Below are 6,546 nucleotides of genomic sequence, written 5' to 3' on the forward strand. Positions count from 1 at the left end.
AAATCACTCATTATCATAGAAATGCAAATCAAAACCACTATGAGGTACCATTTCACGCCAGTCAGAATGGCTGCAATCCAAAAGTCTACAAATAATAAATGCTGGAGAGGGTGTGGAGAAAAGGGAACCCTCTTACACTGTTGGTGGGAATGCAAACTAGTACAGCCACTATGGAGAACAGTGTGGAGATTCCTTAAACAACTGGAAATAGAACTGCCTTATGATCCAGCAATCCCACTGCTGGGCATACACACTGAGGAAACCAGAAGGGAAAGAGACACGTGTACCGCAATGTTCATCGCAGCACTGTTTCTAATAGCCAGGACATGGAAGCAACCTAGATGTCCATCAGCAGATGAATGGATAAGAAAGCTGTGGTACATATACACAATGGAGTATTACTCCGCCATTAAAAAGAATAGAATGAATCAGTTCTAATGAGGTGGATGAAACTGCAGCCTATTATACAGAGTGAAGTAAGCCAGAAAGAAAAACACCAATACAGTATACTAACGCATATATATGGAACTTTGAAAGACGGTAACAATAACCCTGAGTACGAGACAGCAAAAGAGACACTGATGTATAGAAGAGTCTTATGGACTCTGTGGGAGAGGGAGAAGGTGGGAAGATTTGGGAGAATGGCATTGAAATATGTAAAATATCATGTATGAAAAGAGTTGCCAGTCCAGGTTTGATGCATGACACTGGATGCTTGGGGCTAGTGCTCTGGGACGACCCAGAGGGATGCTATGGGGGGGAGGAGGGAGGAGGGTTCAGGATGGGGAGCACATGTATACCTGAGGCGGATTCATTTTGATATTTGGAAAAACTAATACAATTATGTAAAGTTTAAAAATAAAATAAAATTAAAAAAAAAATCCACAGGAGGCTTGACTCCCTTTAGGCCACTCAGTGGTCTCCAAGAAATACCCGTCGGGACTCGAGAGCAGAGCAGAGTCCTTTCCTTCCTCTCGAGATAAGGCCTGACTCCTCGGGTGCGTCTAAAATGCAACCCCGAGATCTCTGTCGCCCCTGGAGAGGAACATTAGGTCCCGGACACAAGCTTAGATGAGGTCTCTTTTGCCCTGAAGTGACTCGAGAGCAATCCCTAGCTCTCTCTCGCAACTCTAATGGAAGATTGGACTTCCCTGGGCCAACACAAGAGGAAGCCTGAATTCCCCATCATAACTCGAGAATCCCGCCGAAACTCGAGAAAAACCACATGGTTACCCCGTCATCGCAAGATGAGGCCCTTGCCCGCTACAGCGTCTAAAGAGAAGTCCCAGGTTTCTTCTTGAAGTGTTTTCACACTTCAAGTGTGAAAACTTGGCACCCTTGATGCGATTCCAAAAGTTCCCCAACACCCTGGTCTCTCTCGAGGGGAACACCGAGGTTCCCGGTACGACTTCATCTGAGCCACTTCTCCCCTCCTGATTGCGACTGGAGGGTCGACTCCCGTGTTTTGTCTGGAAGGGGTTCCCAACCTTCCCGGCGCACCTCAGGATGAGGCCGGTCTAACGAGAATATTTGAGACGTAGCTTCATGGGTGGTAACACATGCTGAAAGACCCCGATTCCCCGGTCCGCTCTTGATAAGAACCCGATGCCCGGACACCTCTTCAAAGGCAACCCTGTGGAAGAAGGCACAACACGAAGGGGCACTGACACCCTCGTGCATCGTCCGGAAAAACCCGCAGATTCCAAACACAGTTCGACAAGTTGCCTGTCACCCCGTGAATAACTCGAGAGGCAAGCGGAGTTCCATTCCTCCTTACAAGACGAGGCATGACTCTCCTGTCCTAACTCTGCAGGGACCCTGCGATCAGAGTCAGAAATGGAGATGAACCTTGAGGTTCCTGCCTCCACTCGAGATGAGGCCCTCTTCTATTGCACCAAACCCAGTGGAGTCCCGAGAGGGCCCTCCCAACTCCAGGGTATCCCTGACTTCTCAGAGGCACACTGAGAAGCTCCCTGAGGCCACCGGCACTAGTCGAGGGAACCCAGGGTTTACTGCCGTGACCCAAGAAACACCTTGAAAGTCCTTCTTTAACGGTTCTTGAGGCCCAATACACCTTCCATGACTCTAGAGCAATGACGCGCTCCCCCTCGCAATGCGCATGGAGACCTGACTTCCCAAGCGCCACATGAGAGGCTCCCTGAGCTCCCCGTAGTACCTCATGAGAAACCCCACACTGGCGCTGCAGCTCGAGAAAACCCACGAGACGCCCCCTTCATCGCGAGATGATGGCCTTCTTTTCCTGCATGGCCTGGAGAGCAATCCTGAGTCCTCTCTCCAAACTCCACAGGAGGCTTGACTCCCTTTAGGCCACTCAGTGGGCTCCAAGAGATACCCGTCGCAACTCGAGAGGAGAGCGGAGTCCTTCGCTTCCCCTCGAGACAAGGACTGACTCCCCGGGTGCATCAGGAAAGCAACCCCGAGATCCCTGTCCCCCCTGGAGACGAACATTATGTCCTGGACACAAGCCTAGATAAGGTCTCTTTTGCCCTGCAGTAACTCAAGCGCAATCCCTAGCTCTCCCTCGCAACTCGAATGGAAGACTGGACTTCCCTGGGCCAACACAAGAGGAAGCCTGAATTTCCTGACCTAACTCGAGAATCCCGCCACAACTCGAGAAAAACGACGTGGTTAACCCGTCACCACAAGATGAGGCCCTTGCCAGCTACAGCGTCTCAAGAGAAGTCTCACGTTCCGTCTTGAAGTTTGAAACGGTACTTAGAACCTTTGATGTGACTCCAAAAGTTCCCCGACATCCCAGTTTTACTCGAGGGGAACATCGAGGTTCCCGGCACCACTTCATCTGAGCCCCTTCTCCCCTCCTGATTGGGACAAGAGGGTCGATTCACTTGCTTTGTCTGAAAGGGTTACCGACCTTCCTGGTGCACCTCAGGTTGAGGTCCGTCTCAAGAAGAAATTCGAGACGTAGGCTTGTGGGTGGTGCCACATGCCGAAAGACCCTGATTTCCTGGTCTGCTCTTGATAAGAACCTGAAGGCTGGATACCTCTTCGAAGGCAACCCTGTGTATGAAGGCAAAAAACAAAGGGGAACTGACACCCCCATGCATCGTCCAGATAAACCCGCAGGTTCCACACACAGCTCGACAAGTGGCCTGTTATCTCGTGAACAACTCGAGAGTCCAGTGGAGTTCCATTCCTCCACACAAGACGAGGCCTGACTCTCCTGTCCTAACTCTGTAGGGACTCTGTGTTCAGAGTCAGAAATGGAGAGCAACCCTGAGGTTCCTGCTTCAAATCGAGATGAGGCCCTCTTCTGACAAGGTCCAGCCTCGGCTGGTCCAGGGTTTTCGAAGGGGAGACAGAGTAGGCGACCTATTGATTTATTTATCAAAGATATAAAGAGTAATAGAATGAGGATAGCTCAGTAGGAAAATTTAGTGGAGAAAAGAAGCTGAGTAGCTTGGTTTATGCGGAAAATCAGTATAACCCGTGACACCAGGTTAGCTCTTACCACGGAGGCCGCAGTCTCCCTCTTGAATAGCGAAAAGTGCCCCACCTTAGACACCTTCTCAAGTGGTCTTCGAAGCCCAGGCAAATAAATGGTCGCAGAGGATATCCGCGCTCCAGATGGACACTCATCTGAAAATTGAGGGGAAGAATGACATTAGGAGACTAAGCGTTGGCAATCAAGGCCCGTAGCTTTAGTTTCAACAGGGGTTTTTATACCCTAAGTTACACATAGAGGATAATGGGGATGCAAAGTCAGCAGCCTTTGATCCTTATCAAAAACCAGGGTTTCTTTCCTGCAAATGTATCATATACAAATGGTTTAGGTGATTTACATCATCTTCTAGCCAGAAGACCTATTAACATTTTATGACTCTTGACAAAGACTTATCAACCGTAAGACTTATTTTCTCTAAGAGTAATTATTTTAAGGTTTGGCCCCATCTTTCGAAGATAAAATTGCATTCCTATAGGGCAGATATGTAATGGGCTTACAACAAAGGAAAGAATTTATTACCTTAAGGGTCTAAAGTTAGTAACACCAAGGCCACTACTTATTTCTTCTACATACCAACTATATTAATTAATACACATTCAAGGATACAATTCAGGGGATGTGGAAACTTGGCAACAAGCATTGGTTCATCAATGAAATCTTTTACTAGTTTTATTCTGACAGTTTCTAACTCTCTGAGAGGCTCTAAGCTATTTGAATATCTTAAACTTCCCGTGCCTCTCGAGGCTTGGAGACTGTAAACAATTGTATGCATTGCTGTAGGAGTCCGGGTAAACTTGTCAGGCGAGTTAGAGAGCCATCTAACGTGTTTGGATTTAAACACTCCTAATTGCCCAGGAACTTTATTAATTGGAGGTGTAAGTTAGCTCTTTGACAGAAAGAATGAGATGGTGGTGGGGGACAGCCCCCAGTAAAGTCAGAGGTGAGAGCACAAAGCAATAAAGTAGGCAGACACTGGTTTTGGGGGGTAGATGCTCAAGAATATCCGGGAGGACTCCCGAGGCTCGATCCCGCCTTTGTGTATGCCCAGCCTCCTTCCTCATGACCTTTGTCACGAGTGGAATGTCTCTCGCCGGCTCCCGGCATCTCCCCGTTTTGTATTTCTTAAAACAGCCAGATGTAGCTCAGTCGCGAGCCTCTGAATACTCTGCCGAAGAATCCTGACAATACAAGGAAGAATGATTATGAGAAGCAGAATTAAAGCAGCCACCGCAGCATAGCTAAAGACATTAGACAGAATATTCTTTCCTGAGATGTAGTTAGGGAAAGTATGGAAGAAATCATTTGCTGTTCCAGCAGCAGTAAAATCTAATCGGGAGTGCTCCATGGTTGCTATTTGATAGTGAAGTTTCCCTACGTCTCAACCAATGTCAGAGCTGTTCCAGATACCTGAAATATGGTTTTGAATCTTTTCCCATTCAAAATCTGTCTCATTTACTTTCAGGGGTGTTCCACATATCCACCGATAGTCAGCATGACAAGACAATGCCATTTTCACCTTTAAAGCCTGCAATTCAGTCCCAATATGTATTACTGCTTCCTCTAGGGCGTCTACCCTCATTTCTAATTTTCTCTCTATAGCTTCCTGTGTTGCCAATGTTAAAGAAACATTTTTGGACATAGAATCAACATATTGAGCAGTATGTACTTGTTGAGTCAATGATATTGCTGCCACAGTAACAGAAGTGATTGCACTTATCAAAGCTGCTGTTCCCAAGATAAGTAAGCCCACAAACCGTCGTGTTTGCATTAAATCCTGTAGTTGTTGTAATACAGCAAGACCATAATTCAATAAGTGGTTACATCATAAGATAAGGTGGATGTTGTAGCATTACAAAGGAGCAAACATTATATTGAGGGTTTAAACAAGATGAACCAGGGAGCAGCTGTAGGCGTCAGCCCGGGGGAGCAGTGTCCCCAGCATCAGGAGGCAGAACGCGAGCGGCAGGCTGTGGGCCAAGGCGCCTATGGTGGGCGGAGGGGCAGGGTTCGTGGTTTAGGGCTAGCCGCCACCGCTTGGGCTCAGGGCGGTCCCCTCTCGCCGGTGGGGCCACGCTGGTCTGGACAGCACTCCGCGGGTGCGCTTTCCTCTCTGGCCCTCACTCGCTGCACAGACTTCTTTGCTCTAGGTCACGGGGTGCAGCGAGGTGGGTGCGAGGCACTGCTGGTGGCGTGGAGGCGAGAGCTGGCTGGGGGAGGGGGAGCGAGCGAGTGCGCGCGCCGCAAACCTGGTCTTTGGGGAATGTGACATGACGAATTTGTCTGAGATCCAAACCGGAGAATCTGCATTCTGTAGAAATATACAAGCATACCCTCTCCCACAAGTTAGCAACACATCTGGCCTTTTTCACTCTCCCGTAAGGAGGCCTTTTTACTTGACCAGGGGCCGAGTCGTAGCCTGTAATTCAGGCATCTAGTGTCTCATCATTGTAGTCTGCCCCTGTGTGTTTACGTTTAAGTGATTAATTACAATTGGAACATAACTTCACTATTTGTCTAGCTGTTTCCCTATGGATATGTTAATTTAGGTCTAATGTTTAGTTTAGGTCTCTGTATAAATTTAAGTAATAAATGTATAACCTCCTTATCTCATTTTGGTATACAGGTATACAGATACACCTAAATGCAAAATGCATTTATATATGTATTTATATATGGCAACAAGTATAAAGTTATTGACATATAATATATATAAATCAATATACTTGAATTAATCTTTATAATTAATATATTAATTAATATATATTACAACAATACAACACATACACAGCTAATACCAACCAACACAAACCAATATACTGTAATAATACATGTCACACATTTATAATTATACAGTATATAGAACATTTATCATCACAGCACATCAATCCATACCAATTAATATCAGCCACACACACATTATATTCTGCCATATATATTTAATTATACAGTATATATATATATGTGTGTGTATATAGTATACATATTAATTTATATACAAATTAATTAAGTATAGATCTATAAATAGAATTAGGTATACCTTTATTATATTTTATTTATACCCA

Source organism: Bubalus kerabau, unplaced genomic scaffold (assembly GCF_029407905.1).
Source record: "Bubalus kerabau isolate K-KA32 ecotype Philippines breed swamp buffalo unplaced genomic scaffold, PCC_UOA_SB_1v2 scaffold_56, whole genome shotgun sequence".
In the NCBI taxonomy this organism is placed as follows: domain Eukaryota; kingdom Metazoa; phylum Chordata; class Mammalia; order Artiodactyla; family Bovidae; genus Bubalus; species Bubalus kerabau.